Raw genomic sequence first — 14735 nt, forward strand, 5'->3', positions numbered from 1 at the left:
CTCTTGTAGGAGAATTGTTTTGGGTGACGTAACCCTAGTCTATTATTTATAATTTGTGTGCTATCTAACACAAATTGGTCCTTTCTTTATTTTGGATCAGGTAAGTTCCCTGGGCCTGTGTTGGTGCCTGTTTGTGTTAATGGTCTGTATGTTTTTTTTGACTGTCATTTTTGGTCTCTTGTAGGAGAATTGTTTTGGGTGACGTAACCCTAGTCTATTATTTATAATTTGTGTGCTATCTAACACAAATTGGTCCTTTCTTTATTTTGGATCAGGTAAGTTCCCTGGGCCTGTGTTGGTGCCTGTTTGTGTTAATGGTCTGTATGTTTTTTTTGACTGTCATTTTTGGTCTCTTGTAGGAGAATTGTTTTGGGTGACGTAACCCTAGTCTATTATTTATAATTTGTGTGCTATCTAACACAAATTGGTCCTTTCTTTATTTTGGATCAGGTAAGTTCCCTGGGCCTGTGTTGGTGCCTGTTTGTGTTTGTTCAAAGTGTTTTGATTATGTTTGTTTTCCATCTTGATAATAAATGTTATGTTTTTTACCATGATTGATCAGCAAAGTAGTGTTGTTCTTGGCTGGACTAGCTACTAAAGGGCTAACTTTTTGGTAGTTTTATTTAAATTTTTTAAAACAATTAGTCATAATTTTTTAGTAGGTGTTTGTGATGTGTTTGATGCTCGGAGTTTTTTTAAAATACGATTTTTAACAATTACAATTTAACATATGTAGCTTTCATACAAAAAATAATTTTGTTTTTCTTTTTTGTGATAATATTCATTTTGTTCCTGAATTGAACCCAGAAAAAATGTCTTACGCTCCTGCAGTAAGTTGACACCCCCTTTTTTTAAAAATTTATTGGTGGTATATTTTTTGGACTTTGTTTTTGTCTTATTCAACATATTTTTTTAATTTTTTAAAAAGTGTGTGATGTCAATATTTATCGCAGCCGAAGCCCTACCTCCCCAACCCACGCCAGCACTCCCACCCCAACCGCCAGCCCCACAACCACAACCGGCTCCTCATCAACCAAGGCAACGGAGGCGTGCTAGGCCACCAATTTTCCGACCCCGTGTCCTACTTTTTGGGATGCCAGATGATGTGGTTGTACGTAGATACAGGCTGCCACCACATCTAATCCTAGACACTCTCTCCATAATAGAGAGTGATCTTGAGTCTGAAATTCGGTATCCTACATCAATACCACCATTGACACAATTCCTTGCTGTGTTACATTTTTTGGCTACAGGCTCTTATCAGCATGTGGTAGGAGACCTGGTTGGCATGTCGCAGGGCCAGTTCAGTAAGGTCCTGCGGCGTGTCTGCCAGGCTTTCCTAAAGCGTGTGAAGCAATTTATTGCTATGCCTTTGGATGTTGGTGCCCTAGATGTGGTGAAGCGGCAATTTGAGGAAGGTGGTAGTCGCTTCCCACATGTTATTGGGGTTGTGGATGGCACACATGTAGCTATTCAGCCACCAAAACATAATGAAGAAATTTATAGAAACAGGAAACTGTTTCATTCTCTGAATGTAATGGTTGTTTGTGGGCCATCCCTCCAGATCCTTTCCCTGAATGCAAAGTTTACTGGAAGTTCGCATGATGCGTATGTCATTAGACAATCAGGGATATGGCACAGATTAAGATCAAGTCAACGAGCAGACATGTGGTTATTGGGTGAGTTGTTGCACATATTTTTTTCTAAATTTTTTAATTTTATCAAAATATAATATTTCTAATTTTGGTTTATCATCAAACAGGAGACCGTGGATATCCTTGCACCCCCTGGCTCATGACTCCTTACCGTAATCCCAGGCCAGGACCACAGACGGCATTTAACTCCGCGCTTACTGCCACTAGGCAGCTGGTGGAGCGCACAATTGGGGTACTTAAAGGGCGGTTTCGTGTGCTCCACCGCACTGGTGGCGACATCATGTATTCGCCGGAGATGGCAAGTAAACTAGTGGTTCTGTGCGCTATACTACACAATATCGCGGTAAGGAGTAGCGTAGAGCTTCCTCAGACAGAGGAATTGCCTGATGAGGAGCCAGGGGTTGTTCGACACTTCGGTGGGGGGAGTGTTACACGGAGGGGGAGCCAAGTCAGGGCAAGCATTGTTGCGGAATATTTCAGGTATAGTGTTTTTAAATTATCTTTTTTAACCAAATTAAAAGCACAGTATGCTTATGTATTATTTGTAATGTTGACATTTTGTTTGATATTGTAAGGTCATTGTGTAATGCTTTTGGTGTGTTGGAATGTGTATTATTTTTTATACTAAAAATCCGTTAACACGTTAAGCTTACAATTTTAGATTAGAAATAAAAATAATGTAATGTTGCTAAATAGTGTCCTTATTTGTTTTATATCCTAAAATCCTGATTACTTAAACAAACACACAAACAAATGAAATTGAATGTTGCCCACTTTGTGACTGTCCAGCTGAATGATCACACAAACTGTGGTGAGTACACAGATATGTTTAGAAATTTTTACAAAACTGTGTGTCTCTGTGTCTGTTTGTGTGTTTTTTTTTTTTATTGTAAAAAATTTGCTTCTGCGAATGCGTATTTCCGCTCGTGCGAAATAACACTCTGCTCTTCACAGCATTGCAAAGATCAATAAAGTTATTAGAAATGACAACATAGATTTTTGACCAATCACATGCTAACAGACACTATAAATATATGCCCAAATAAGGAAAACGCCATTGCCATGATGCGTGCTGCACCTTTCACCAGGCGGGAGCTCCGCGTCCTGGTTGCGGTGATGGACCGCCGCGTAGGCCGCGTTGGGCGCTTCATCCCAAATCGGGTTAAGCGCGAGGCCTACGCGGAGGTCCGCCGCCTGCTGCGGACTCGCGTCCGCAGCAGGCGGACAATCATCCAACTAGAGAGGAGATGGAGTGATCTCCGCAGGAGGACTCCAGAGCTGTTGGCGGAGATCCGCCAGCAAATACGGGCAATGCATACACGAAGTAAGTTACATTACATAAGATTATTTGCAAAAATTGGCCAAATTTACACTAAGTGGTAGGCTAATTGCAACGCTGAGTGTCCTTTTTTTAAAAATAGGACAGTGTGTGTGGTTAGGGCAAACAGTACTGACTGTAGCAAAGTGTCACCAAACAAGTGCATGTTTTCCTGAATGAATAACCAGGCAGGAAACTGTACCCAAATACTTGATCAGTGCTGTCTATATAATAAGGTGCCTTGAATAGTGATCTGGTGATGTTGCCTAGACCAATCAATATGACTCAATGGAATAGATTAAGGAATGAGCTTCAAAGTAAAAGTTTGGACTCATTTTGTTTGCTGTGGGCAACATGAAGATGTTTTTAAAATGTGTATTTTAAAGGAAAAAAGCCCACTGTCTTTTACATGGAACAGAACAGTGAAATTTCTAATTGTTTAGTATGTAATTTAACATGCAAACAAAATTTTGACACAAATATCATTATAGGACGACAACAACGGCAGACCTCTCAGCCCCCTTCCCACTCCCCCTCCCCTTCTCACTCCCCCTCCCCTTCTCAGTCCCACTCCCCTTCCCAGTCCCACTCCCCTTCCCAGTCCCCCTCAGCTTCCCAGTCCCCCTCAGCTACCCAGTCCCCCTCAGCTTCCCAGTCCCCCTCAGCTTCCCAGGCCCACTCCACTTTCCACTCCCCTTCTCACCCCACCTCTCCATCTCTTTCTGTGACCCCTTCTCCTCCTTCCCATACCCCTTCTCCTTCAACTTCAAACTCACCTTCTCAGCCCCCCTCACCCTCTATTGGCTTAACTTTCTCTCCGCCCCCCTCGCCCTCTCAATCAGACCCACCCTCTGAAATTACATCCCCAATCCAGCCTCCTTCCCCCATCCAGCCTCCTTCCCCCATCCCTCCTCCTTCCCCAATCCCTCCTCCTTCCCCAATCCCTCCTCCTTCCCCAATCCCTCCTCCTTCCCCCATCCAGCCGCCTTCCCCCATCCAGCCGCATTCCCCACCCAGTGAGTGGGCAGAAGAAGCCCCTGATGAAAGATCTGGCAACCATCATGTTGCAGAGGAAAGTAAGTGTTTTAACATGTTCTCAAAAAATGATTACCTACTTACACTTACAATGCCAAAACATGCAGTGTTGTACTGTTGGAATTCTTGTACCAAGGACAAATATTTGTGTTATTCTTCATGGTCTACATGTTGTATTTACATTTTTGTGAGTGTCATTATATGTACAGTGTTTATGTGTGCAATGTTTTGTGTGTCCACTCTAGGTCGACACTCATTAGGTCGACAGGGTTGCCAGGACAACAGGGTTTATATGTGTTAGGTTTTCAGGGAAACAGTTAGACCTGAGTGGAGTTTAGTATGTTGTTGGTCTTTTACACTTGTGCCTGTGTAGTCTTAATATTTGCACTTACAAATCACATGCTTCACTTTGTTATGCAGCCTAATGACACACTGATTTGTGGTGTGAAAGTTACACTCACAAAATGAGTATTGGATAAAGTCAAACCTGTTTGACCTTATTTAGTAAGGGCAGCTTTCAGGGAGTGTGGGCATGCTAGGATCTGTTGTCCTTCTGAAGATGTTGATATGCAGTGTGATGATGCAGGACCAAACCCATAAAAAAAAAAAATATACACTCCAGATGTGAATGAATGCCAACATGGTGTAACATTGACGAAGATGGTAGTTATCTTTAACATGGGATGTCGCCCATAGCAACCAATAAGATTATACTTTACAATTGGGGAACCACTTCTACAAGATAATATTCTTATTTTTGCTTGTTTGCTATGGGCAACGCACCATCTTAAATAGAACTCACATAGTAGTAAATGTACCCCATGGTCTCGTAAACTGTAAAAATTTTCAAAAAAAGCCTGAGCAGGCTTGTGTGTTTTTCTGCTAATGATTGTAACATAAAACAGCCATGATGTAGTAACTTTGCCATTAAGCAGGCCTGTCCAAACTGCGGACCTCCAACTGTTGAGAAACTACACATCCCAGCATGCCCTGACACAGCTTTGCCATTCCCTGGCCCCAAAACTGAGTCAAGGCATGCTGGTATATGTAGTTTCACACCAGCTTGAGGGATGCAGTTTGGACATGCCTGCATTAAAGTGTGCTTTGTGCCTTGCTTGTATAATAAGTAATGTGAGTAAGTTATTAATGTTTATGTCATCTCTTAATTTCAGATGTTGCCGTTGGAGATCCCACATCTTTTGCGGCCATTCTTAGGAACATGAGGATACATCTACAGGCCTTGCTGGGTCTTGTTGACCAGATGGAAAACTTGATTTAATTTTTGATTTAAAAAAAAAAAAAATATGTTTATATTATCTAAAAAAAACAAACAAAAAATAAAACAACAAAATTTTAAAAGTTAAGCGGGTGTTTATTATTTATTAATGCAATAAAGGAACAGCAGATTGCCGAACAGACATTTATTACCTTAAACATTTCATACATCTAACGTAAGTTTGTTTACAATTTAAAAAATACATATGTTGTTGTTGTCTAAATAAACATGCAAACACCTTCATTCACATACTAAAACTCTACTTAAAAAAACAAAAACAAAACATTAGACCAAGCACATTGCAAACATCTATATTTATATTAAAAAACCAAAAAAGTTTAGGTACAATTATGGCTACAAAGTGTTCTTCAGGTATTTTCAAAAGACTTAATTGATCATGAACATTTCAAATCATTTCACTAATTGGATTTGTAATTGAGGAGGGCTTGTGGACTTTTAATTGGAAGGTGTTATTCCACTTAATAGTAAAAAAAAACCATTGTGGTGCGTTTGTCCGCAAAAGTGAGCACTTTTAATGATAAATGTGTAAATCTACTACAACTTAGTATTTTTACGATGAAGTATGTGTTAATGCGATGGTTTCGCATTGCTGCGATGTTTTCGCATTGCTGCGATGTCATTTGGCGTACGCCCACTTTGTGTAATACTGCGTACGAATGAGCAAAAATACGTTGGGGGCGGATGTTCGCAAATTTACTACATTAACGCAACTTTACGAATAGGTTGTGCGAACGAAAAACTTAGCGACCAACTCGGAATGAGGGCCATGGTTCAAATACCCGGAAAGAAAGTGACATTTGACGTACATTTATAATGTATTTGAGTGTAAGGATTTTTTCTCTGTTATCAGTTATTTCAAACACAGAGTGGTTTATTTTTGGTACTGTATCTTTCAATAGATTTAACGTTGAGCTCTGGTGAACATAGAAAATATAGGGGTCTATGTACTAATGGGTCTATGTACTAGAGGTAAAGTGGACAGAAATAGAAAATAATAAAGGGGGAGATGTACTAAGCAGTGAAACGAGTGGAGAAGTGAGCGAGTGGAGAAGTTGCCCATGGCAACCAATTAGCTACTCTGTAAAATGTTATAGTATGCAAATGATTAATGTTACTTCAATGCTGATTGGTTGCCATGGGCAACTACTCCACTGGCTCCCTTCTCCACTCTTTTCATTGCTTAGTACATCTCCCCGCGTGTATCAGCCAATCAGCTCCTAACTGCTATGTTACAGGCTGTATTTGAAAAATGACAGGAGCTGGTTGGCTGATGCGCTCTCCATCCACTTTATCTTTCTCTAAGGCTTCGTACAGCTTTATGCTAAATGTCTTCACAATTCAATTTGATATAGGGTATTTTATTTAGTCTAGATTAGTATAATGGCATTTGTTTATTGTGTGTGAGGACCTCTAGTGGTGTATTTCTGAATGAAGCAATTGAACAGTTTATTTTCGGTGTGCATTTTTGTGCGTTTTTAATATTTGTTCTTCTGCTGATAAAACAAGCAAAAATGTTATCAACCAAGATATTAAACAAACAGATGAATGCTATAATGTAGCTGCAGACTAGCACTACGGATCCACCAACTCCCAGCATTGACATCAACCGGCCACTTCTGGTTCCTTGCGTGGAACTCAGTGGCTGGAGCTGTTAGCAGGGGGAGAACTTGGCGAGCTTTTTCCAGGGGGACCACCTGTCGCTGAGATGATGGGTTTATTAAACTGTTCATGTCCTGTTTAAACAACATAAGGGTGGGCCCGAGGACAATTCCATCTTGCACCTCTTTTTTTTCTTTGCATGATCTGCTCTTTGGGGCCTAGTTTCGAAAACTGCCATCCTGTCTTCCACTGGGGAGGCACTTGATATGCCGACTGTGGGAATCCCGGCGCTCACCATACCGATGCCGGAATCCCGACAGCCGGTATATTGACAACTATTCTCCCTCTAAGAGTGTCCACAACACCTCTGGAGGGAGAATAAATAGCGTGGCGCGCATAGCGTGCCACCGTGCCCGCAAGGGACTCTTTTGCGCTCACCCCGCTGCCTGCATGCCGGCAGTCTGGATCCCGGCTCCGGTATGCTGGGCACCGGGATCCCAAGTGCCGGCATAACATACTACACCCTTCCATTGCAGTGCCACTCCTAGATGGGCCAGGTGTTTGTGCCGCCCACTTGGGTTGCTTAGCTTAGTCATCCAGCTACCTCAGTGCAACCTTTTTGCCTAAAGACAATATTGTGAGGTGTGAGGTGTTCAGAATAGACTGGAAATGAATGTTATTGAGGTTAATAATACTGTAGGATCAAAAATGCCCCCAAATTCTGTAATTTTAGCTGTTTTTATGTTTTTCTCCCAAAATAATCCAGATCCAAAACCAAAACCTGAAAGGGTAGTTTTGGCAAAACCAATCCAGATCCAAAACACGAACGGAGATCCAAAACCAAAACACAAATCCTGAAAAGTGTCCGCCGCACATCTCTACCCTAAACCTAACCCAAGCTCCTGACACTAAACCTAAGCCAACCCTAAACCTAACCCCTAACCCTAACCTTAAATCTAATTCTAACCCTAACCCTAAAAATAACACAAAAATGTACTGTTGACATTCTGGCATTGACGTGTTAGGAAGCGATATTATGAATATGTTGACATTTTAGCCATGTCAACATTTTTCTTGTCGATATGCACATCAACATCCTGACTGTCGACATTCCAAACCTGACAAGATTCTTGTGTCAGCATTCAGACCAGATCCCCTGCTTAGCTCCTACACTGAAAAGCAGAACTGACATGTATATTATGTTTTGTTTTAATGCTTTCATGTATTAGTCTACAGAAAAAAATATGACTAAAAATGCGTTGCTAGCTCAGCAAGAATATATAACCTTAGTTTACAATATATTAGTGGCACAAAGTGGACAAAACATGTAATTGCAGACTATGGCCCACTCAGCAATAGGTTGTTCTGTAGACTTTATTTGCTGAAATATTCCCAGACTTCTAAATGTGAGCATGACCAAGTGCCTGCTGAAATATCTGAAAGCTGAGACGTTTTATTGAGCTTTCTTTATAGCCGTTTGTCTTAAGAGAATGTCCTCCGCCAGGAACAGGACTGACACTGTACATCCTTATACTGTGAACTAATCCTTCTGTGAGAAATTTCCCCCTGGTGGGTACAAAGGGCTCCATACCTTTTATTGCCTAATGTTCTCTTACCGTAAAACAGGCTCTATTTGATACTCTACCACATTACAAATCCTGTGAGCTTACCCAGAGCCTTTATAAACCTATCATTCAGTGTGGTAAGTAGTTATTCTATAAACCTACTGGCAATTGAAACCTTTTTGAACTTGCACTTGGTACTGACCACTAGGGGGCACTTCAAGAAACTAAAGGGAACTTTTTAATCTTTCTACATTGATTTCTTTATTTTTAATCTACTTCTTCTTCTTATTATTATTTTTATTTTTTATATTGTTTTTCATCAAGAGTGAAATGAAGGGCACATTTTTTAAGATTAACACTGGCTGCCAAAAATGTACTAAGCATTTATTTCGGAGACGTTTTTAAATCAATGAACATCAGGGCTCATTAGTGGTGAGTTCATGGATCAAGCCACTGAATCTACCAAAGGTTGTTTTCACTTTCTAAACTTGCTGTTGATGCTTGGCGGTTTCTAAACTCCCATTGCGCCTGTTACGGTCTTGCTGAGGCAGGTGCAGGGGGGCCAGGACTTACCAGTCCGGGTACTCTGGCGGGGTCTCTCCGGCGGGGGTGCGGGCTGCTGGCGCTGGGCAAGGTGTGCAGGCAGGCATGCTGGGGCCTGTGTGAGAACGCAGGAGAGAGGCAAGCTGGGTGTAGTGTCATCAGCACTAGCGTCCATATCTTGGATTCTGGCAAAGGTGTGTTTTGCCATTCCTTCCTCAGGAAGAAGTTCTGGCTGCAGCAACCAATGGGATCCGTGCCACAGGTATAAATCTGGTAAACCAGGAAGCAGAATTTGCCAGTGCAACATCCTCCACAGCCTGTTGCCAGGCTGTGGCAACAGTTCTCTGTGCTCCGCAGCAGTGTCCGTGCAGCACTTGTCTGATAATCAGCTTCCAGCTGCATCATATCCAGAGTCGGCCCTGCTAAAATTCTGCCACTGTATCCTCCGTTACTTTGCAGCCAACCCTGCCTCCAAGCCTCAGCCCACAGTTACCAAAAAAGAGTTCTCCGTCAGCCTCTGATTACGGGACTCAGATTTTCCCTCACCTCCAGCAATCATACTGGATTTTCTATGCTGTATTGGGACAATACTCTAGTCTGGAACTACTGATCATTGCTCTGTTAATAAATAACATCCATGTGAAAGTCTCTTATTCGTTCTGCACGTCTTCTGTTCAAAGATCCAGAGAGAGACTCCTGAGCAGAATCCGGCTCTACAAATTTTCCAGAACGTGATAACGCCTCAATACCCCTGGATTTCAAACTACCAGCTTAGTAAATTTTCCCCATGTCACATATTGATAAACCAGTTAAATATAAGATAAGTCCACACTCTTTTTTGTGTTAATATACCCCATTTATGCTGCATTCAGATCGCAAATGCCGGATCCTACCCGGTAAGAGAAACGTGTACTTACCGGGTGGGATCCGGCATTTGCGCTCCGTTGCTGGCTTTCCGACCCGGCAATATACCGGGTCAGTTGCCATAGCAGCGGAGGGCGCAGCAGCAGCAGGGGCGGGGGTGGAGGCGGCGCTGGGAGATGAGCTCATCTCCTGCGCCGCCTCTCCCTATGCTGTGAATGGGAGCCGTGTCGCATCGGAACGGCTCCCATTCACACTGCGCCTGACCCGGTAATCAACCCAGTAATAACCCTTCTTTTTTACCGGGTTGAATTACCGGGTCAGGCGACCCGCTAATTCTGAAAAGGAGCTTTCACATCGCACACTGACCCGTTTCGACACGGCAATATGCCGTGTCGATACCGGGTTTTTAGTGCGATGTGAAAGGGGTATTAGTGACTGGGTGATTTGCAGATTACTGGTATTAACATTAAAACAGCATTTACAGTGGAAAAAAGATAAGAAAATATTTATTTCTAACCTATCTACTTGTGGGATCTCACATTCCACTATTTTTCTTATTTATTTCAGTAGAATATAGCAGGCAGCTACAGCTACTGTAAGTTCTATTTGACTTTGTTACTACAATGGGGGAACCAAGCAGCCTTATAACTGATTGCTGTTTTATATTAAGCCGCAATCTCACTGAAATCCCGCCGCTTCTGTAAAATCGGAACCTATGACATAACCCCCTGTGTTGCAGAATGTTGCAGATCATCCTTATTGCTTAGGTCATGATCCCCAACATGGTCCTAACTGCGTGGAGTTTGTATATTCTTCCCGTGTTTGCGTGGGTTTCCTCCGGGGGCACCGGTTTTCTCCAACAATCCAAAAATATACTGGTAGGTTTATTGACTCCAAACAAAAATTAACCCTAGCGTGAATGTGTGTGCGTGTACGTGTGGTAGGGAACACATAGATTGTAAGCTCCACTGGGGCGGGGGCTGTTGTGAATGGACACAGTATTCTCTGTAAAAGCGCTGCGGAATATGTGTGAGTTATATAAATAATTGGTAATAAATAAATATATAGAGCTGATTTAAATGTTCATCAAGCACAAGATAAATAAATAAAATGTTGGCAGATCACATTATTATCATTTGGGGAATATTAAGTATATTAAAAAAAATTCAAAAAGTGCATGGGCATCTCCTGTAACAAATATAAAATAAAATAAATAAGCATAGCAAACTTAAATAAATAAAAAAAATCACATTTAAGTGCCTGGACCACCTGCTTAACCAGGAAAGTGTGTGGCATCTGGGGGACTAGCCCACTCTTCCAGGAGTCTGGGATACCCCTCCAAGATTCGGGAGATCTGCGGACACTCCGGGAGAGCAGGTACGTATGGCAGAAAGTGGAGGAGTGACAACTCCAAATGCCCAGAAGTGATGACATTCAGCTCTGGAGCACAGTACAAAAGGCCTAATTCAGACCTGATCGCTAGGTTTTTATACAGCCTGCGATCATGTCTGAACTGCATATGCACCGCAATGCGCAGGCGTGTCGGACCGCAGTGCTGGGGAGTGCCGGGCAGCGACGGGATGGTGCGAGAAAAGCCATCGCACGGGTGATCGCAAAGTGACTGACAGGAAGAGGCCGTTTGTGGGTGGCAACTGATTGTTTTATAGGAGTGTCCAGAAAAACGCAGGAGCGACCAGGGGTTTGAAGGGAGGGTTTCTGACGTCAGCTCCGGCCCCGATCATTGCACTGGAAGAGTAAGTCCTGGTCCTGCACGGTATCCGTTCACATGGTCGACCATGTTATGGTCGACAGTCATTAGGTCGACCACTATTGGTCGACATTGACATGGTCGACATGGACACATGGTCGACACATGAAAATGGCCGACACATGAAAATGGCCGACACATGAAAAGGTCGAAATGAGTTTTTTAACTTTTTTTTCTTTTGGGGAACTTTTCCATACTTTACGATCCACGTGGACTACGATTGGAACGGTAATCTGTGCCGAGCGAAGCGAGCCATGCAAGGGGACGCGGTGCACTAATTGGGGTTCCCAGTCACTTTACGCAAACAACGACACCAAAAAAACGCATGTCGACCTTTTCATGTGTCGACCATGTGTCGACCATGTGTCCATGTCGACCATGTCAATGTCGACCAATAGTGGTCGACCTAATGACTGTCGACCATAACATGGTCGACCATTCATACCGGAACCGTCCTGCACATGCGATCGCACCCCTGCACAGCGATTTCCTCCCTCCTCCTGTAGGCGGCGACTACCTGATCACAGGGATGCTAAAAACCGCACCCTAGCGATCAGGTCTGAATTAGGCCCAAAATACATACAAGATCTGTCCGCAAAATGGACTTGTTTGCCACTCTACATCTACACCCCATAATGCACAGTTTATTGATCTTATACTTTATTGCATGTAAACTCCGGAACCTCCGTATATTGGAGAACACATTTTAGACCCAACGTGAGAGCCAAGCACAGTGCCTCAAATCAATTCCATAGTGTTATTGTTGTGATATCAGTATGGGTTTAATAAACTGAAGTTCTTTATGACATTTGTGACTTTAGAGGCTGCTATGAATGTGGAGACGTTGCAGGGTAGGTCCCTGGAGCAGCTGAGAAACAAGCATCACCCCACGGCCAGTATAACATTTTACAATGATGTCAGTTAGAACAAATCTAAAACAATTTATGTACACAAAAAATATACAATTATTAATGCTCATATTCTTTCTTTTATGGAATTCATTGTAAAAGTGTAATAAACCTGTGTAATATCAGCGTTTTCTGGGGGTAATTCTGAGTTGATCGCAGCGGAACTTGTGCACTGGGCAAAACCATGTGCACTGCAGGGGGGGGGGGGGCAGATATAACATGTGCAGAGAGAGTTAGATTTGGGTGGGATATTTCATTTCTATGCAGGGTAAATACTGGCTGCTTTATTTTTACACTGCAATTTAGATTGCAGATTGAACACACCACACCCAAATCTAACTCTCTCTGCACATGTTACATCTGCCCCCCCCTGCAGTGCACATGGTTTTGCCCAACTGCTAACAAAGGGGGTAATTCCAAGTTGATCGCAGCAGGAAATTTTTTAGCAGTTGGGCAAAACCATGTGCACTGCAGGGGAGGCAGATATAACATGTGCAGAGAGAGTTAGATTTGGGTGGGTTATTTTATTTCTGTGCAGGGTAAATACTGGCTGCTTTATTTTTACACTGCAAATTAGATTGCAGATTGAACACACCACACCCAAATCTAACTCTCTCTGCACATGTTATATCTGCCACACCTGCAGTGCACATGGGCCCTCATTCCGAGTTGTTCGCTCGTTCTTTTTCATCGCATCGCAGTGAAAATCCGCTTAGTACGCATGCGCAATGTTCGCACTGCGACTGCGCCAAGTAACTTTACTATGAAGAAAGTATTTTTACTCACGGCTTTTTCTTCGCCCCGGCGATCGTAATGTGATTGACAGGAAATGGGTGTTACTGGGCGGAAACACGGCGTTTCAGGGGCGTGTGGCTGAAAACGCTACCGTTTCCGGAAAAAACGCAGGAGTGGCCGGAGAAACGGTGGGAGTGTCTGGGCGAACGCTGGGTGTGTTTGTGACGTCAACCAGGAACGACAAGCACTGAACTGATCGCACAGGCAGAGTAAGTCTGGAGCTACTCTGAAACTGCTAAGTAGTTAGTAATCGCAATATTGCGAATACATCGGTCGCAATTTTAAGAAGCTAAGATTCACTCCCAGTAGGCGGCGGCTTAGCGTGTGTAACTCTGCTAAATTCGCCTTGCGACCGATCAACTCGGAATGAGGGCCATGGTTTTTCCCAATTGCTAACAGAATTCTTGCTGCGATCAACTTGGAATTATCCCCCAAGTTCCTGCTGCGATCAACTCAGAATTACCCCCAATATGTGTAATGCTCAACCTATTCCCACATACAATCTAACTTACCATTAATGTAGCTAAAATTGTCAGAAAGCTTGGGGGGCCTCTTTATCACCATCCGCATCCTTGGATGTCATGTGATAAAATCATCCAATCTCACACTGCGATAATTGATTACATCGCAGGGATGTATCAATTATCTCATGCATCTTGCGGTTAAGCTCTGTCCCTGCGATGCCTCTTCGCAGCATCATCGGGGTATTTTTCGTAAAAAGTACCCCAATGTCCTGCTGCACATGCGCCGCCCCCGCTGACATCGCCGCCACCCAGTCGACTCCCCCCCGTCGCGACTGCCCCCGCACGCCGCGGACCTCCCCCTGCAGGTCAATATACTTACTATTCCAGGTAGCTAGTCCGCACTGCTCCTGCTGGGCTGCCGGGCGCTGGATCCGGTGTGCTGCGATGACCCCTGGTGCTGTAAAGTGCGCTACCGCGCAGTGTCACATTACTGCACCGGGGTCACATTGCAGCATATGGGGGACCCGGCGCCTGCCAGTGCTCACCAGAGCCGAGGACACCGGCTCCCTGGACAGGTGAGTATGTTTTTTTTTTCCTTTTTGCACTTTGATCAGCTTGTGTGTCCATCGGACACACCTAGCTGATCTCTGGAGCTGGGTCCTGTACAGCTTTCTATCCCAGGGGCAGAGAAAGCTGGGCAAATGCCTGCCTATCGCAGTGCTGCCCTGTGATCTCGCCAGCCTGAGCTGGTGAGATTATCACAGGGCACACTGCGGTATGTTTTTACTTTTTTTTTTTTGTAAATTTGGCCACATCACATTTCCCATTATAAGTATGGGGAATGCGATGTGGATTACTAAAAAAAAGTGAATTAAAGGGTTTGGAGCAGTTTTCCATGAAAACTGCTCCAAATACCCTTTAATA

General features: G+C 43.4%; 1 long non-coding RNA gene across 2 annotated transcripts; it reads left to right on the forward strand.

Moving 5' to 3' along the window:
• Positions 1–357: 357 nt before the first annotated feature.
• LOC134957112 (uncharacterized) lies at positions 358–2256 on the forward strand. 2 transcript variants are annotated; one of them, XR_010186468.1, is made up of 3 exons: positions 358–450; positions 1565–1679; positions 1763–2256. It is a non-coding gene; the product is annotated as an uncharacterized LOC134957112 (long non-coding RNA). The 2 variants fall into 2 exon arrangements; XR_010186469.1 differs by lacking the exon at positions 358–450 and adding an exon at positions 804–830.
• Positions 2257–14735: the final 12479 nt, after the last annotated feature.

Source organism: Pseudophryne corroboree, chromosome 9, assembly GCF_028390025.1.
Source record: "Pseudophryne corroboree isolate aPseCor3 chromosome 9, aPseCor3.hap2, whole genome shotgun sequence".
In the NCBI taxonomy this organism is placed as follows: domain Eukaryota; kingdom Metazoa; phylum Chordata; class Amphibia; order Anura; family Myobatrachidae; genus Pseudophryne; species Pseudophryne corroboree.